The sequence below is a fragment of the Chlorocebus sabaeus genome, chromosome 1 (assembly GCF_047675955.1).
Source record: "Chlorocebus sabaeus isolate Y175 chromosome 1, mChlSab1.0.hap1, whole genome shotgun sequence".
NCBI classification, from domain to species: Eukaryota; Metazoa; Chordata; class Mammalia; order Primates; family Cercopithecidae; genus Chlorocebus; species Chlorocebus sabaeus.
In genome coordinates this window covers 68617558-68637736 of record NC_132904.1, presented here as the reverse complement: position 1 = coordinate 68637736, position 20179 = coordinate 68617558, and the positions used below count along the sequence as shown (strand labels likewise).

The window sequence follows — 20179 nt, the reverse complement described above, 5'->3', positions numbered from 1 at the left end:
GTACTAAGCAAACATACATGTTACATACATCCTGTGTTCACTTTGGGGTTGAGACTTAACATTAATTTTTTATTTTTTCATTTTTATTTTCATTTATTTATTTATTTTTGAGACGAAGACTTTCTCTGTTGCCCAAGCTGGAGTGCAATGGCATGATCTCAGCTCGCTGCAACCTCCACCTGCCAGGTTCAGGAGATTCTCCTGCCTCAGCCTCCCGAGTAGTTGGAATTACAGGTGCCTGACACCACGCCCGGCTAATTTTTGTATTTTTAATAGAGATGGGGTTTCACCATGTTGGCTAGACTGGTCTCAAACTCCTGACCTCAAGTGATCTGCCTGCCTCAGCCTCCCAAAGTGCTGGGATGACAAGCGTGAGCCACGGCGCCCAGCTGTTTTTTTTTTGGACAGAGTCTCGCTCTATCACCTAGGCTGGAGTGCAGTGTCATGATCTTGGCTCACCGCAACCTCCACCTCATGGGTTCAAGTGATTCTCCTGCCACAGCCTCCAGAGTGGCTGGGATTATAGGTGTGCACTACTACACCTAGCTATTTTTTTATATTATTTCTTAGTAGAGACAAGGTTTCACTGTGTTGGCCAGGCTTGTCTCAAAATCCTGGCCTCAAGTTATCTGCCCACCTTGGCCTCCCAAAGTGCTGGGATTATAGGTGTGAACCACGGCACCGATCTATTTATATTTTTATTTAAAAATAGAGACAGAAGACCAGGTGCAGTGGCTTATGCCTGTAATCCCAGCACTTTGGAAGACTGAGATGGGCAGATCACCTGAGGTCAGGAGTTCGAAACCAGCCTGGCCAACATGGTGAAACCCCATCTCTACTAAAAATACAAAAATTAGCTGGGTATGGTGGGGCACACCTGTAATCCCAGCTACTACTGGGAGCTGAGGCAGGAGAATTGCTTGAACCTGGGAGGCAGAGGTTGCAGTGAGCCAAGATCACACCACTGCACTCCAGCCTGGGCAACAGAGCAAGACTCCATTCCCCCCACCCAAAAAAAAAAAAAAGAAAAGAAAAAGAGAGACAGGGTCTCACTATATTGCCCAGGCTGGTCTTGAACTCCTAGGCTCGAGCAATCCTCCCACCTTGGCCTCCCAAAGTGCTAGGATTATAGGTGTGAGCCATCATGCCCAGCCAAGACTTAACATTAAAATGCAAACTTAGGCTGTACACATCAAAAGGCGAAACATAGAACACAAAGGCACTTTGTGTGCAGCCTCTGTAAATTGGCCAGAGCCAGCCCATGGTTAATAGGAATTGATCAGGAAGGAATGCTTTGTGAGCTGGTCTGCTGTCATATCAAAATCACAAAAAGAGGCCACGCCCAGTGGCTCATGCCTGTAATCCCAGCACTTTGGGAGGCCAAGGCAGGTGGATCCTTTGAGCCCAGGAGTTTGCAACCAGGCTGGGCAACACAGCAAAACTCCATCTCTACAAAAAAAATACAGAAGTTAGCTAGGCATGGTGGTATGTGTGCCTGTAGTCCCAGCAACTCGGGAGACTGAGGCGGGAAGATCACTTGAACCCAGGAGGCAGAGGCTGTAGTGAGCCGAGATCATGCCATTGCACTCTAGCCTGGGTGACAGAGCCTGTCTCAAAAAAAGAGACCATGTCTCCAAAAAAAAAAAAAAAAAACACACACGAAAATAAGAGGGACATCTGCCCACAGCATCAGGTGGTTGAAGTTGAAATCAGCAGGATTCTTCCATCTGTTTTCCAGGACTGGTTTCTGCTTAACTCTTAGGAAAAAAGGCTAGTAACAGTAAGGGTGTGTACTGGGGTGTGACCAGCCTCCTGTCTTATCATAACCAAGAAACTTAGATTTTGAAGTTTTTGTGGGGTATCCTTGGCCAAGAGGGGTTTGTTCAGTCAGTTGAGGGGGCTTTGGATTTTCTTTTCTTTTCTTTCTTTTTTTTTTTTTTTTTTGAGATGGAATCTCGCTGTCTCACCCAGGCTGGAGTGCAGTGGCGCAATCTCGGCTCACTTCAACCTCTGCCTCCTGGGTTCCAGCGATTCTCCTGGCTCAGCCTCCTGAATAGCTGGGATTACAGGTGCCCACACCACGCCTGGCTAATTTTTGTAAATTTAGAAAAGACACGGTTTCACCATGTTAACAAACCTGGTCTTGAACTCCTGACCTCAGGTGATCCACCTGCCTTGGCCTCCCAAAGTGTTGGGACTACAGGTGTGAGCCACCACACCTGGTGGATTTTCTTTTTATTCCACATTTCCTGCTTTTAGCTGAGATCTGCCACAGGCAGCATCAATAGCCAAATTTGTACCATGTCGTTGCTGGGATGGTGGGGCTACCTGCTCCAGGTCCACCCAGTCCCTTGGTGGAACCCTTGTGGCCAAGAGACTTATAGCCAATTGAACATCTTGACCAGACAGGAATAGAGGTGGGCAGGCACTCATCAACCCCTAAGGTCTATCAAGCAACATAAGGGCCAAAAGGTAGGGCTACCAATTTAACTTGTCTATAAGTTCTATGCATTGAGCCAGCATAATTCTGGTTTTAGCGGCAGACTTACAGCAGTTGGTTATACATATTATAGGTAATTTAAATGTAAAGAAGAAAAGGTTGATGGAGACTATGACTATAACAAGGACTTGAATGGCATCTTGAAAGGAACTTCCCAGTTTGGTAGAAAGCCAACTAAATAGGTAGTTGATAGGATCAGTAGTTCATACCTCTTGTAACCATTTAGCTTGTGTGGAAATTTTTTCTTTCTTTATTTCTTTTTTCTTTTTGAGATGGAGTCTCGCTCTATCACCCAGGCTGGAGTGCAGTGACACAATCTCAGCTCACTGCAACCTCCGCCTCCGGGTTCAAGTGATTCTCCTGCCTCAGTCTCCTGAGTAGCTGGGATTACAGGCATGTGCCACCATACCTGGCTAATTTTTGTATTTTTAGTGGAGACAAAGTTTCACCATGTTGGCCAGGCTTGTCTTGAACTCCTGACTGGTGGTCTGCCCCCCTTGGCCTCCCAAAGTGCTGGGGTTACAGGCTTGAGCCACCATGCCCGGCTGAAAATTCTTTCTGTATGAATTTCTTTTCTTTATTTCAAGACAGTCTTACTCTGGCACCCAGCATGGAATACAGTGGCGTGATCTCAACTCTCTGCAACCTCCCCCTCCTAGGCTCAAGCAGTTATCGTGCCTCAGCCTCCTGAACAGCTGGGATTACAGGGTGTGCCACCAGGCCCAGCTTTCTTTTTTCTTTTTCTTTTTTGAGACAGAGTCTTGCTCTGTTTCCCAGGCTGAAGTGAAATGGCATGATCTCTGATCACTGCAACCTCTGCCTCCCAGGCTCAAGCAATCCTCCTGCCTCAGCCTCCCAAGTAGCTGAGACTACAGGCATGTGCTACCATGTCCTGTTAATTTTTGTACTTTTTATAGAGACAGAGTTTCCCCATGTTGTTCAGGCTGGTCTCAAACTCCTGAGCTCAAGCGATCCTCCGGCCTCAGCCTCCAAAAGTGCTGGGACTACAGGCATGAGCCACTGGGCCCAGCCCTATATAGTTTCTACTTCACCTGAAATGTTGATGTAAGTGCCACAGATCTTAGAGACCACCACACAGACTCTTCCTTGTTTGGCTAAGAGAAAATCTAAAGCAATTAAATTATCTATTACTACTTGAACCAGGGAATTGAGAGACTTTGTTGGGCTGTAAGGCTTTGTGCAGTGTCTCCAGCTACCTGTCCAATAGTGGCAGATAGGTTTGAATATGCTGGTCAAGTTTTGAATTCATCTCATTTAAGGAGGTTATCTGAGATTCCTGACTGTGTTTAGAGCTCTCATAACACCACTTAAAAATGGATTCCCATGAGAGGATTCCTTGAGTCCAGGAATTTGAGACCAGCCTGAGCAACATGGTAAAACCCTGTTTCTACAAAAAAATTAAAAATTGAAAATAAATTAACGGAGTGTGGCGGTGCATGCCTGTAGTCCCAGCTACTTGGGAGGCAAAGGTGGGAGGATGGCTTGAGCCCAGGAGGTCAAGGCTGCAGTGAGCCATGATTGTGCACTCCACTCCAGTCCCTGTGACAGAGTGAGACCCTGACACACACACACAAAGGGCCTCCATTGCTTCTCAGAGGTCTAGAACTCTCTCTGTTCTCATTGTGCATGCTAATAAACTAATTTAGGCATGTCAAACGTTCTGTCAAAAGATCTCCATTTTGGCATATAGAGCTTTACATCGTTCCAGGTTAGCTTTTCTAGGATCCCAAATATTCACAAGACTTTTTCTCATAATTCAGAAACATGTTAGTTCCTGATGGCAGCTGGACTGTCTGTCCCCGTAGAACCTAGGTTCCCCATAACATCATTTACTTAAAGACGTCCCTGCAAGTGCCACTAGAGGGCAAGCATCCCCACCAAACCTGATGGGCCAGACGAGTCAGGCTGAACTGCCCCCAACCTCCCCAACTAGAAACCTGGGACAACAAAAACAGCCCTTGCAGGGTCCTGATGGGGGGATCAGAGAAAAAAATGAAGTCTCCGAAATCTCAACCTAAAACCAGGAGATCTTAGATCAGGGAAAGCTTACCCACCTTCCCCCAAAGCTGTCAGGGAGACAACTGTGCTGTCAGTGGCTCCACCAGGCACCAGTGCATTCACGCACGCTTGGGGGAGCCTGGGCTGCTCCATGAATCCTACCCTTGTCTTCAATTATATTGGCTTAAAATCACAAGATCTTTACATTTGGAAAGGAGAGCTTTCTTCCTTTCTTTTCTTTTTTTTCTTTTCAGACACAGTTTCACTCTATCGTCCAGGCTGGAGTGCAGTGGCACGATCTAACTGCAACCTCTGCCTCCTGGGTTCAAGTGATTCTCATGCCTCAGACTCCTGAGTAACAGGAATTACAGGTGCCTGCCACTATGCCTTGCTAATTTTTGTATATTTAGTAGAGACAGAGTTTCACCATGTTGGCCAGGCTGGTCTCAAATTCTGGACTTAAGCGATCCACCCGCCTTGGCCTCCCAAAGTGCTGGGATTACAGGTGTGATCCTAGGAGAGCTTTATTTCTTATGATGTGCAGGCTGAGAAGTGGGTGAGGGTAGAACAGGGTTTTATGCTAAAAGAGTTGGCTAAACAAACACATTTAATAGGTTTTAGGAGAAGCTATGAATATTCATGAGAGTTGCACACATATGTACTAAGCAAACATACATGTTACATACGTCCCATATTCCCTTTGGGGTGGAGACATTAAAATGCAGTTGATACCGGGCGCGGTGGCTCATGCTTGTAATCCCAGCACTTCAGGAGGCTGAGGTGGGTGGATTATCTGAGGTCAGGAGTTCGAGATCAGCCTGGCCAACATGGTGAAACCCCGTCTCTACTAAAAATACAAAAATTAGCCAGGCATAGGCACTTGTAGTCCCAGCTACTTGGGAGGCTGAGGCAGGAGAATAGCTTGGACCCAAGAAGTGGAGGTTGCAGAGAGTGGAGATCATGCCACTGTACTCCAGCCTGGGAAACAGAGTGAGACTCCATCCTCTCCCCAAAAAAATGCAGTCAAATTCACCTCTATATGTCAAAAGGGAAACATAGGACCCAAAGAACTTTGTGTGCTGCCTCTGTAAACCAGCCAGAATTCGTCCATGGTCAAGAGTCATTGATCAGCAAGGAATGTTTTGTAAGCTGATCAGCTGTCATGTCAAAATCAGGAAAGGGAAAGGAGTCTGGCAGTTGGTTGAAGTTGAAATCAGTGAAGGAGTCTCCTTTTCTTGGTTTTCCAAGGCTGGTTTCTGTTTAGCTCTTGGGAAAGAAGCCTGGTAACAGTTCATGAGGAAGCAGGTGTACTGAGGTATGAGTGACTAATCATCATGGCCAGGAAACTTAGATTTTAAAGTTTTTCTGAGGTCTCTTTGGCAAGAGGTGTCCATTCAGTTGTTTGGAGGGCTGAGGATTGTATTTGTATTTCCCAGAGGGTTGAGTCCTCTGAAGACCCCAGCAGGTAGAGGCCTCTGGAACCCTCAGGCCTCTTTCCTTCTTTATACCCCAGTGCTGATTGGAGAAGGGCAGGCAGGTGTCTAGGAACACCTGAACATGGGAGCTCCTCTAGATGGAGCTCCTGCCCTCTCATCCTCTGCCCCTGGCCTGGGGGCTGATCATGAACTGAACTTTATGCCCCCTCCACTGCAGGAGTGAGACCTGCCCTCTGAGCCAGGTCCCTGGGCCATGAGGGCTTCAGAATAATACCAGCAAGTGGAAGGTCGGGTTGGAGATCAAGTTCAGTTCCTCTGGTAAGTCCTCACCACTTGTGCAGTCTCAGAGCTTTGGAGTGGGGAGGAGAGAACCCTGAGTTCTTCCCTGAGTGCCAGCCTATCACACATGCAATCTCACATCACTCATCTTCCCAGCTGCAGGAACTACTGATCTCAGTCTGATTCTAAGCCTGACTTCTTGCACCTAGCAGTTGCAGGAGAGAAGCTTTGTGAGGGGCCCACAGGGCACCGTCCTAGGGAATGCAGATCCAGTGTTTCTTCTTTGGCCTTAACTGCTGCCCACTCCCTCATAACTCCTATCTCAGCCACCCTGGAATTCTGCTTGCACTTCTATTACCTCTAAGCCTTTGCACTTGCTGAGACCTGTCCATGGAATGCCATTCCCCGTGCTGTTTTGTGCTTGGCAAACATTATTCCTTTGGAAGCCTTCCCTGACCTCTTTGGGCTTCAGCAGAACAACACCACACTCTGTGCTTCCCTCTGTGAAAGCCTCATCTCCTTGTTCTAAGAGTCACTGGTTCTCAGAACTGTCTGTCCCCGCCAGACCTTGCAAGGAACTCAGTTCCCTTCCTGTCAGCTGAGACCAGCATGGGCCAGTGGACAGGATGCTCAGAAGGACTTGTTGACTGACAGAATGGATGCAGCGATTCCTTAACTTACTGAGCACATTCTCGGTGCCAGGTACTGACCCAGACCCTGGGGATGTAGCTTAAAATGACACAGAAACAGCCCTGCTTTGGGGAGAGTATGTTTTGTTAGGGAAAAGGCAGACAACAAACACAGTAGACAAAAGTCCGCACAAGGGCACAGAATAGTGTGGTGAGAAATCAGCTGGGTGGCTTCTTGAGTTTGAGTGCTCAGAACTCATTTTAGGAGGGAATTGTAGGTTACCATCTAAGTGGCCACAACAGGTCAGCCTGCAGAGGATTAATGAAAAACATTTCAGGAACGCAGAGGAGTTGCTGGAGCAAAGACCCACAACATGAGAAGTGTGACTGGAGCTCATTTATGGGGTGGCGTGGGGAAGATTTGGCTTGAGGGCTCAGAGGAGGGGCATGGTCTGTGCTAATTTGAAGAAGTTTAGTTTTTACAGTTGATACCACTGGAAAGCATTGAAGGGTTGGTGAAAGAGCTGTAATGTAGTAAGACATGGTTCGGTTTTGTTTTTACTTTTTTAAAAAAAGGTCCATCAGACAGTGGAACATGTAGGTGGAAGTGTGGTGATGAATAGAGTATCTACAGTCCCTAGTCTCTTCCTACAACATATTTATTACTTAAAAAGGGGAAAGTGTAGTGGAGAAATCTGGCAGATACAATCTCAACCAAAAGATCAAAGTTAACCTCACCAGGAATGGGCAAATCCCACACCACGTGCCTCCTGTTATGATGCACGGAGTAACTGTGTAAGGTATTTGTGCCCAAAATGCATAACCTCAATGAATCATGAGGAAACAGGCAAACCCAAATGGAGGAGTATTCTACCAAATGACTGGCCTGTGGCTTTCAGCAATGTCAAGATCGTAAAAGAACCCCATTCCTTCCAATGCCCATCAGCAGTAGACTGAAGTCAATGTGATGTACACATAGAATGGATTATTACCCAGTAATTTAAGATCTCAATAGGTCAACATGGAAAGATCTCAGAACAATGGCAGATGAAAACTGACTGAGATGCTCTTTTCCCCACCTGTAAGATAAGCAGAAAACCAAAGTTTGATGGCATACTGTGTTGACAAGGTTGTGGAGAAACAATCACTCTCTCTCTCTCTGTTTTTTGTTTTGTTTTGTTTTTTGTTTTTTGAGACAAGGTCTCACTCTGTTGCCCAAGCTGGAGTGCAGTGGCACAATCACGGCTCATTGTAGCCTCAACCTCTCAGGGCTCAAGTGATTCTCTCACCTCAGCTTCTCTGGTAGTTGGGACTACAGGCACACACCCATGCCCAGCTGATTTTTTTAGTTTTTTATAGAGATGGGGTTTCACCATGTTGCCCACGCTGATCTTGAACTCCTGGGGTCAAGAGATTCTCCTGCTGCAGCATCTCAAAGTGCTGGATCACAGGTGTGAGCCATCACACCCAGCGAAGAAACAGGCACTCTCATGCTTTGCTGGTTGCAGAGTCACATGGATAAAATCTCCATAAAGTTGTAACTATCAAAATTATACATATTCTTGACCCAATAGCCCTTTCTGGAATTCAAGTATAGCATTCCACTAGGTCCAAGATTTTTGTTTGCTTGTTTTGAGATGGAGTTTCACTCTTGTAGCCCAGGCCGGAGTGCAGTGATGTGATCCCAGCTGACTGCAACCTCTGCCTCCCATGTTCAAGTGATTCTTCTGCCTCAGCCTCCTGAGTAGCTGGGATTACAGGCATGTGCCATCACACCCGGCTAATTTTTGTATTTTTAGTAGAGATGGGGTTTCACCATGTTGGCCAGGCTAGTCTTGAATTCCTGACCTCAGGTGATTCACCTGCTTCAACCTCCCAAAGTGCTGGGATTACAGTTGTGAGCCACTGAGCTCACAGTGCCCGGTGTTACAATCTTGTAACAGCCGGTACAAGATTGTTAATTGCAGCATTACTTGTCATTTATTAAAAAGTAGGTCCAGGCTCAGTGGCTCATGCCTATAATCCCAGCACTTTTGGAAGCCAAGGCAGGTGGATCACCTGAGGTCAGGAGTTCGAGACCAGCCTGGCCAACATGGTGAAACCCCGTCTCTACTAAAAATACAAAAATTAGCCAGGCCTGGTGGCATACGCCTGTAGTCCCAGCTACACAGGAGGCTGAGGCAGGAGAATCGCTGGAACATGGGAGGCAGAGGCTGCAGTGAGCCAAGATCATGCCACTGCACTCCAGCCTGAGCCACAGAGCAAGACCCAGTCTCAAAAAAAAAAAAAAAAAAAAGTAGGTCAGGCACAGTAACCTATCCCAATAATCCCAGCACATTGGGAGGCCAAGGAATGAAGATCACTTGGACCCAGAAGTTCAAGAGCAACCTGGGCAACATAGCAAGACTTCAGTCTCAAACAAATAAAAACAAGGCAGGTGTTTATCAATTAGACCCTCCTCTCCAACCAGTATCTCCTCCCAGCCCACATCTAGTCAGGGAAGGGGAAATAAACTGTCTTCCCCACCTGAAGCCAAATAACTCATCTCCTGTTTCTGCCCATCTCCCCTCCACCTGTGCCCTTGTCCATGTGTAGTGTGGGAGTAATGAGCTTGGTGTGAGGGGGAGGGTCTCAGGAGAACCAGACTAAGGGATAGATACCTAGATTCTGGCTCAACCTCCACACCCTGCTTCCCAGTGAACATCAAGCCAGTTCCAGCCTGATTCAGGGCCTATCAGTAGGAAAGATGAAGCAATGTGTCCCTCCAACCCACTCATCCCCAGATTACAAGACACAAGACACGTGGATTTGTCTAGTAGAATAGGTTGTCGGAAGAACCCCAGAGGACCCTTCTTGGATCAGGAACCAATAATCCCCCACGGGACGGGGCCCCAGCATTCATGGTCGCAGCATAGAACTTGGCCACCTCCTCATTGGCGTTGCCCTGGGCTGAGTCAAACCACATCTGGATGCAGCGGCCGCTCCCTCCACTGTAGTTACTGACCTGACCTGGAAGGAGTGGCTCCAGACGCCTTCACAAAGGGTGGCTAGAGTGGGGAAGTAGGACTCAAAGGTGCGGCAGAGGGCCCGGGCCGGACACTCATTAATCCCTGAGGGAGGAGAACATAAGACCCTGAGCTTCTGGGCCAGACCGCACCCCTCCCAACCCTAAAGCCCCACTCCCACTCCTCATCTCATCTCCTCCCGGCCCTCACCTGAGGTCCAGTTCCAGCCTTTGTGCCAGTTGCTTTTGCAGGTGTAGGAGGTGCGACAGTCCTCCCACCATCGCTCACAGTCCTCTTTACACAGGGGCACATTCAGGATGCGCTCTTTGCGCCAGCTCTGGTTGACCTGAGTTGGGAGGAGACAGAATGCTCCTGTCAGCCACATATTTCAGCAGTTTTATCCTCAAAGGGGATCAGAGCTGTGGGAGGGGGCAGGGCATCCACCACCCTCAGACCTGAATTCCTGGACCAAGCCCTTCCCGCAAGTGGCTGGCAGGCTCTGCCCTCTGCTGAGGTTAATGTTTTCTTTTTGTTTGTTTGTTTGTTTGTTTTATTTCTGAGACAGAGTCTCGCTCTGCTGCCCAGGCTGGAGTGCAGTGGCACGATCTCAGTTCACTACAACCTCCACCTCCCAGGTTCAAGCAATTCTCCTGCCTCAGCCTCCCAAGTAGCTGGGATTACAGGCACCCACCACCACACCCAGCTAATTTTTGTATTCTAGTAGAGACAGGGTTTTGTCATGTTGGCTAGGCTGGTCTCAAACTCCTGACCTCAGGTAATCCACCTGTCTCGGCCTCCCAAAGTGCTGGGATTACAGGCATAAGCCACTGCACCCAGCTCTGAAGTTCATGTTTATGGGAATGGCACTCATACCTGCCGGATCCAGGGCCCCAGGTTGGGTGAGCACTCATAGAGACAGGTGTCCTGGATAAAGTGGCGCTTGCAGGCGGGCTCCATCTTACCACAGTGGTCCCAGTTAAAGTTGTAGAGGCAGGAGGTGTCCTTGTGCAGCTCCTGGCTGGTGTTGGCCGTGCAGCAGGCATTCTTCTAGGGACTGCACTGGGTGGGGAAGACACAGGACTAAGTCCCTCCCTACCACAGCCATCTCCTCCGTATTCTGGCTCCTCTGCCCCAGGTAGGTCATCCAGAGAAATACTTCCTGGGGAGGGCCCTTGAGGAGCCCCCACCTGGGGACAGAGGCAATTACAATATCAGTGCATTTTTCCCCTATTTATTTATTTATTTATTTATTTATTTGAGACAGGTCTCTCTCTGTTGCACATGCTGGAGTGCTGTGGTGCGATTATAGCTCACTGTAGCCTCAACATCCTGTGCTCAAGCAAGCCTCCCACCACAGCCTTCCGAGTAGCTGGGATTCAAGCCCATGCCACCACACCTGACTGTTTTTAAAATATTTTTGTAGAGACAAATAGGATCTAACTAAACTAAAGAGCTTCTGCACAGCAAAAGAAACTACCATCAGAGTGAAAAGGCAACTTAGAGAATGGGAGAAAATTTGTGCAATCTACTCATCTGAAAAAGGGCTAATATCCAGAATCTACAAAGAACTGAAACAAATTTACAAGAAAAAATCAAACAACCCCTTCAAAAAGTGGGCAAAGGATATGAACAGACACTTCTCAAAAGAAGACATTTATGCAGCAAACAGACACATGAAAAAATGCTCATCATCACTGCCCATCAGATAAATGCAAATCAAAACCACAATGAGATACCATTTCACACCAGTTAGAATAGTGATCATTAAAAAGTCAGGAAATAACAGGTGCTGGAGAGGATGTGGAGAAATAGGAACACTTTTACACTGTTGGTGGGACTGTAAACTAGTTCAGCCATTGTGGAAGACAGTGTGGTGATTCCTCAAGGATCTAGAACTAGAAATATCATTTGACCCAGCCATCCCATTTCTGGGTATATACCCAAAGGATTACAAATCACGCTGCTATAAAGACATGTGCACATGTATGTTTTGCGGCACTATTCACAATAGCAAAGATTTTGAACCAACCCAAATGTCCATCATTGATAGACTAGGAAAATGTGGCACATATACACCATGGAATCATATGCAGCCATAAAAAAGGATGAGTTCTTGTCCTTTGTAGGGATGTGGATGAAGCTGAAAAACATTCTGAGCAAACTATCGCAAGGACAGAAAACCAAACACCGCATGTTCTCACTCATAGGTGGGAACTGAGCAATAAGAACACTAGGACACAGGAAGGGAACATCACACACTGAGGCCTGTGGTGGGGTGCGGGGCTGTGGGAGGGACAGCATTAGGACATATACCTAATGTAAATGACAAGTTAATGGGTGCAGCACACCAATATGGCACATGTACACATATGTAACAAAACTGCACGTTGTGCACATGTACCCCAGAACTTAAAGTATAATAATTTAAAAAAAAAAAAGAGAGATGGGGTCTCACTATGGTTCCCAGGCTAGTCTCAAACTCCTGGGCTCAAGCAATCCTCTCATCTCAGCTTCCCAAAGTGCTACGATTACAGATGTAAGCCATCATGCCTGGCCAATATTGGCTTTTAACGAAGCATAATGGAGGGGAGCCACTCTCTGGGAGAGTAATTATTGTTTGTACAGTTCTTAATGGTTGAAAAAGTTATTTCATGTTATTCAGCTTATTTATATTATCCATTTTGCATCCAGCCAATATTAACTGAGTGCTTATTAGACATCAGGCACTGTGCTAGGTCCTAGGAACACCCCAGTGAACAAAGCAAGTAACATCTCTACCCTCACGGAGGGTATGGTTTTAGTGGGTGGGTGGGCTGTGTGTACAGGGAAGACAAAGAACACTCAGGCATAGAACACGGTAGGTGCAAAGTCCCCAAGGCTTTTGCACTTTATCCTTTTAACAACCCAGTATGAATCCTTACCCCCATTTTTACAATGTTTCAGTAAGCTACACCTGTGGTATATAGTAGGGTTAAGATTTAACTCAGGACAGGGAGGAGAGGAACCTGGCCCAGGTTGTGCGGGAGGGTGGAGGTCAAGGGGCTGGTCTGGTTTTCCCAGGGTCTGGAAGTCCGGGCAAGGAGACTCCAAATAGATCCTGAGAGTCGTGGGGGAACAGAGGAGCTGTAGCCTGCACGTGGGCCTGAACCTGGACTTGACTAAATGTGGGAAAGGCCATCCTAGGAAGGTAAATACGAGGCAGGCAGGACAAGCAGAAATGGTGGAGGTTTCTCTTTGGAAATCACTCTAGGCCTGGACTCAGAAAACCTGAGAAATCATGAATCAATTGCATAAAATTTCTGGGATGAACCCTCGCACCTAGGGTCAAGTGATGGCAGAGGCATGACAGGTCTGAGCACCCAGGAGAAACAACAGGGAAATCCATGGGAGTCGAGCCAGATCTACCCATCTCCCACACCCTGGCCCACGCCCAGTGCGGGCTGACACAGAACATGCTTTCCCGCCGGCCTGATTTCACACTTGCTTTTCCTTGGATGTCCCAACTCCTGGTCTTCCCGCAAGACCCTTGCATATCATGGGTCTTGGGGATTGGCAGAGATGGGTTTTGCCAGTCAGGGTCAGGGGTTTCGGCCTCTGAAAAGAGTTACTGAATATAACGAAAAGTACTTCCTGGTTATAGAAGTGGCTCAACAAATATCACTCTCATATAGTTCATGGCCCTGAGCATGATAATCATCTGTATCTCTTAAAGTCTACATCTGCAACATTTCTTGGCAAAGAGTAGATGCTCTAGAAGGTTCTGAAAAGCAAATGAAGTGGTGGGTACAGAGTTTCCGTTTCAGTTTTGGTGGATGAAAGAGGTCAGGAGATGGATGGTGGTGACAGTTGCACAACCACATTGTTTGGGTGAGGAAGAAGGGACAAGATGGAGGAAGGTGAACAAGATGGAGCAGTCCCTGTTGTTTCTGGGTTCTTCATCACAGATTTTCCCATGCCCGGGAAAAGAACCAAATCAACTGAGCATGCGCAGAGTGACGTCAAGCCGGGGACACCAAAATTCAAGAAGCCACTCCTACACACACGCCCCAAACTCCTCCCCCTCCAGCTCCCAGGCATAAAAGTCCGCTGCCAGTAAGCGCCCGTGTGACTTCTTCGGCTCCCGCATTTGTGGACCAGAGAACATCACCCCAGAGCACCCACGTGACTTCCCTGGCCCCCCACACCTGAGGACCAGAGAACCTCACCTGAGAGTGTGTGCATATTTGCAATAAAAGACTGCCACTTTCTTACGTACTTTGGCCTCATGTTTGATTATTTAGCTCTCCTAAATTAAATTAAATGAAACAAAACAGTTGGTGCCGAAACCCGACCTAGGAGGAGACCCTTCCTCAACATTCCCTAGGGGTCTAACGAACCTCCTCCCCAGTGAACCAGCTCCCAACCCAACCAGCCACCAACACCGAACAAGTGTTCCAGCTTTCCACTGGTGCCGCTCTGAGAATTTCTTCTTCGGTGAGTACTCCCCTTTGTTAACCATCTCCGTCCGTTTCCGTGTCCTTGGCCTAGAGTCGTACGTACACCCAAGGACATAGCCACCCTGTGGCACAGTGAGGCCTTCAACCCGGAGACGTCCGTCTTAAAGTTCCTCAATTCTCCATTAGTGGCTCCAGGAGCCCCCAGTCTCCAGCAGCGGCAAAGGACGCTTTGCCACTGCATGAGGTCGGTTTCCATTTCTGGTGGTTAAACAATGGGAACCTCACAATCGAAAATCCCTATGAACACCCCTTTAGGGTGTCTCCTCCAAAACTTGGAAGCCTTACATTTAGCTCAAGATTTAAAACGAAAGTGGCTAATTTTCCTCTCCACTGTGGCATGCCAAAAACCCGGGAGGAGATCCATCCTCAGGGCCCCCTAAGGTCCGAGGAGCCTCCTCCTTCCACGCCGCGGACGGACCAGGACCTAGACATCGCTTTCCACACCTCCAAGTCTCCTAGGGGTGAGTATCTCTTGCCTTCCTCTCATACTCCTTGGCCAGAAGTCCTGCGCAGGCCCAAGGTTTTTTGGTCACCAGGTGACCCACAGGAGAGTTCCCAAAGGTAGAGACGTCTGCCCAAAGGAACTCCATTCCAGTCCATGTGAGACCCGTCCAGGACGGAGACGTCCGCCTGGAGGTAATCTCCATTCCGGCTCCAGGAGCCTCCCGGTCTCTAGTGGCTCCAAAGGACGCTTTGTAGCCAGGTAGAGTTCAGTTTCCGCCTATAGGCGAGAGAAAGGCAATGGGAAATCCCCAATCCAAAATACCTAGAGACACCTGTTTAGGGTGTCTTCTAACTAATCTCAAAACTTTACAATTAGAGCAAGATCTTAAACGAAAGCGACTGATTTTACTCTCCACTGTGGCGTGGCCACAATATAAATTAGACAACCAGTCTCAACGGCCACCTGAAGGCACCTTAGACCGTAACATTTTAATTAGATCTCTCTAATTTCTGCCAGAGCCTTGGAAAGTAGTCAGAAATTATCTATGTTCAAGGCTTTTAGGACTTGCATTCTCGCCCAGACCTGTGCGCCAGGTGTTAAATGGCCCAGGTCTTGTTAGCCTAAACCCCTAAACCTGGCCCTTGGCCCCCACCTCAGCAACTGAGGAGGACTCCACCTCCATTTCAGATGGGGCCGAGGGCAGGCGACCTCCCTCCCGACTTTCCAACCCCCCTCTCTATGGACTTCCTACCGCCCCTCCCGATGCTCCTCCTTCAGCCACTCCTCTCACCCCTCCCTATGGAGCTCCCACCGCCCCGCCCCACCCGACACTCTTCCCTCAGCCACTCCTCTTACCTCTCCCATTTCCATCCACACTCCTCCAAGACCGCGGTAGCGGCCCCCATTAGTCAGCCCTCTACCAGTCAGCCTGCCCCAACCCCCTCTACCAGTCAGCCTGTCTTAACCTACCCTACTGGTCAGTCTGTTCCAACCTCCCCTGCTAGTTTGTTGCCCCCCACCCCGAGAAGTTGCTGGAGCCGAAGGCGTGGTTGGAGTCCACGTCCCCTTTTCCCTGGCTGACCTTTCCAAAATTGAAGAACGACTTGGCGACTTCTCAGCCAACCCCACCTAATATTCCAAAGAGTTTCGATACCTAGGCCAGGCATATAACCTTACCTGGCATGACTTACATGTCATTCTTACTTCCACTCTTAACCCAGAGGAAAGAGAGTGCATTCTCGCAGCCGCCAGGCAACATGCAGATCAATGGCATTTAACCGAAGCCACCATCCTGTTAGGAGAGATGGCTGTCCCGTCCATAGAACCAGATTGAGATTACCAACTGCAGCAGCCTGGCCGCCGTAGGAAGGATATTATGATTCAATGTCTCTTAGACGGTATGCAGGCAGCCTCTAACAAAGTGGTCAATTTTGATAAATTAAAGGAAATCATCCAGCACTCAGATGAGAACCCGGCTTCCTTCCTAAATCGCCTTACAGAGGCACTAGCCCAATTTACTCGGCTAGACCCCACCTCCCCAGCCGGAGCAGCTGTCCTAGCCTCCTATTTTATCTCCCAGTCAGCCTCAGATATTTGAAAAAAGCTAAAAAAGGTTGAAGATGGGCCTCAACCCCCCATACAGGACTTAGTAAAATTGGCCTTTAAAGTTTTTAACTCCAGAGAAGAAGTAGCTGAGGCTGCAGAGCTAGACAAGGAGAAAAGGGCTGTGCTTCAGGCGCAGGCTCTAGTGGCTGCCCTCCAACCAGCGTTGCCCACTCTGCTGGCAGGGAAGACACAGGGCACATCTCCTAAGGGCGCTTGCTTCAGATGCGGAGACCCCAAGCATTGGGCTGATAAGTGCCCTCAGGCAAAGGGGAGTCTACCGTCCAATCCTTGTTTCAAGTGTGGCACAACTGGGCATTAGGAAAAACGGTGTCCAAATCCTTGCCTGCCTACCATGCCGTGCCCAACCTGCCAACAGGAAGGACACTGGAAGTCTGATTGCCCCACCAGCAGGGCAGGCATTGCGCCTCAACGTGGTGCCTCTCCTCAAGGGTCGGAAGGCTCCTTCCAGCTCCTACACCTGGACGACGACTGACGGTGCCCACACTCGGAGACCCCTGTCACCCTCGCCGAGCCTAGGGTAACTCTACAGGTAGCGGGTAAGCCAATTTCTTTTCTCATCAATACGGAGGCTACCTATTCTGTTTTGCCAACCTATGGAGGTCTTAGCCAGCCATCCACTATCTCAGTAGTTGGGGTAGATGGTAAACCGTCTAACCCTCACCAGACCCCAATGTTAAACTGTTGCCTGGACTACGCATATTTTGCCCACGCTTTCCTCATCATGCCCTCTTGTCCCACCCCCCTCTTAGGACGAGACATCTTAACCTAACTCAAAACATCTATTCCCCTTCCCTTTCTCCAGGTGACCAGGTTCTACTTAAGGATCAACACCCTCCTCAAATTTTCCCGATTCCTCAAGAAGAATGCTTCATCTTAACTTAACTGACTTTTCCCTCATAAACCCCATAGACACCCTCCTTCCCGACCCATCCCCCAACCAGTAGGTTTCCCAACTTTTTACTCTCATAGAAGACCTAGCTTGGCAAGGTGCCCTTTGTGATTTCCTAATTCCCATACTAATCCTCTGCCTTATGTTATGTCTTGCTCCCATTCTAATAAAATTTCTCCGAGCCAGGGTCACCCCAGTCACTTTCAACCAAATGCTCCTGCATCCCTTCACCCAACTCCCAACCTCAGACCCTAACTACACCCCTTAACAGCAGGAAGCAGCCAGACAGACCACGGTGCCCTAAATTCTTATAATCAGTAAGAGGTTGGATTGTTTGGGTGAGGAAGAAGGGACAAGATGGAGGAAGGTGAACAAGATGGAGCAGTCCCTGTTGTTTCCGGGTTCTTCATCACAGATTTTCCCATGCCTGGGAAAAGAACCAAATCAACTGAGCATGTGCAGAGTGACGTCAAGCCGGGGACACCGAAATTCAAGAAGCCACTCCTACACACACGCCCCAAACTCCTCCCCCTCCAGCTCCCAGGCATAAAAGTCCGCTGCCGGTAAGCGCTGGTGTGACTTCTTCGGCTCCCGCATTTGTGGACCAGAGAACATCACCCGAGATCCGGCGTGACTTCCCTGGCCCCCCACACCTGAGGACCAGAGAACCTCACCCGAGAGTGTGTGCATATTTGCAATAAAAGACTGCCACTTTCTTATGTACTTTGGCCTCATGTTTAATTATTTAGCTCTCCTAAATTAAATGAAACAAAACACACATGAGCATACTTAATACCACTGAACCATACACTTAAAAACGGCTCAAATGGAGAACTTCTTTTATTTATTTTAAATTTTACTCCGATTTAAAAATAAGCAAATGGAATGTTGGGAATGACTCAGAGGTCATGGGGCTTCCAGCCTGTCCTCTCTTTGCTTTAGCCCTCAGAGCCTGTCCATACCACAGTGTCTCCCTGGGCACATATCCCAGCCCTCTGGGAATGTGACCCCTTCTAGAGAGCAGACCAGGAGATCAGAGGAATGAAATACAGGCACTCTCCTGAGCTTGAAATTCAAATTGGAGCTCATACTCCCGGAGCTGCCTCAGTGGCCTCACCTGTGGCATGGGGGTCCTGGCCTCCCCTCCCCTTCCTTGTGGGCAGTGGCACTGCTGGCTCTGGCCACACTGGACCCGCCATTGCTCGTGCCATCACCCTCTGACCTGTGTGCATGCTGTCCTCTGCCAGACTGCCCTTCCCTGCTTTTTCCTTCTGGAAAACTCTTACTCATCTTCCCAGGCCAAGGCTAAGGGCCTCTTGACTGGGAAGTCTCCCCAGCATATCGGATTGGTTGTTGTCTCTTCAGTACCTAATGGGGGTGGAAACCTGGCCTGTTTGTACATGTAGGCTGCACCATGACCATGACGGCCCAGCTCCTCTTCTACCGTGCCGCTGAGCTCTGTGGCCTGGCACATAATTAAGGCTGGGAAAGGTATGGCCAATCCCTCTCCTCAGTTTCCACTTGCACCTGTACCCTCTGTAGGCCTATTTCCTCATTTGCATAAGTACAGACCACAGTGCACCCACCCTGCCCTTTGGGCATATTCACTGACATGGCCTGAGTGAAAGCACTGGGCTCATAGGCTCAGAGTGAGTGTTAGGTATGTGATTCCTTCATTACTGTAGATTTGGTGACCTCCCAGGGGAGGCCCTCCAGGATCACAGCAGCCATCTTCCTGCCTTCATCACCTTCCACAGCTGACTTCTCCACCCCATTAACGTTTCTCTGTCAAAGGCAGCTGTCTCCCCTGCCGCAGACCCCACTTTATCCTCACCTGGCCATACACTCATCCTCGGGACTGGGCTGTGCCTTGTGCTGCTTGGTGTTCATGCAGACGTTGAGCAGGTCCGTCCTGGTCTGCGCACTCCTGGGCTGGGCACTCCCCACAGTGGTCACCAAAGCCAGAAGCAGCAGCTGCATCATCTGCCAGGTCATCTATTCCTGCCAGAGAGCCACAGTCAGAGGTGGACAAGGCCTGAGGGAGGGGCAGCAGCCACGAGAGTGTGTACTGTCTCCCTCCCAAGCCCAGATCTCTGCCCTCCCCACCCTGCATCCACCACAGGGCAGCTAAGCCAAGAAATGCAGGGTGTGTAGAGGTGAGAGGGAGCCTGTTGGAACCTAGTTTTTAGATTCCTTCCTGGGCAGGGGTCGCCGCGAGAGACCACTCGACATGGAAGTCACAGCGGAGAGATTTATTGCTAGCGCGCTAGGGTCCTATGTCCTAAGTTGGCCACAGGACCCCGAATGCTTGTTACAGACAGTTTATAAAGGCAAAAACCACAAAAATTCACAAAGCTTGAGGCGCAAGATGATTGGAGCAGGTTATGGCCTGAGCAAGGTGTCTTACTCTGATTGGTTGGTTTGAACCTGGTTTGAACCCGCGCGGGGTATTTCCCGGACTTGTTCTTCTGTTTGAGTTCCAGGAATTTGGGTGGGTGTTTTAGATAGCCACACGGACATCGGGCGGGTGTTTTAGATGGCCACCTGGTCATTGGGTGGGTGCTTTAGATGGCCACCTGGTCATTGGGCGGGGGCTTTTAGATGGCCACCTGGTGTGGCTTTTCTAAGCTTCTAAGTTTCTAAGTCTCTAAGTCTAAAAGTCTAAAAGTTTCTAAGTTTCTAAGTCTATAGGTCTCTAAGTCTCTAAAGGTTTCTAAGTTTCTAAATCTATAGGTCTCTAAGTCTCTAAAGGTTTCTAAGTTTCTAAATCTATTTTCAAGCCCTTCCCCAGCCTGGAGGCAGGACCCTCCTCCTGCTTCCCATGCAACAGTGCTCTAGGTCCAGGCTCTGACACC

General features: G+C 48.7%; 1 pseudogene; it reads right to left on the bottom strand.

Annotated features, from left to right (window-relative positions):
- Positions 1-9510: 9510 nt before the first annotated feature.
- LOC103248917 (folate receptor gamma-like) lies at positions 9511-19319 on the bottom strand (annotated as a pseudogene).
- Positions 19320-20179: the final 860 nt, after the last annotated feature.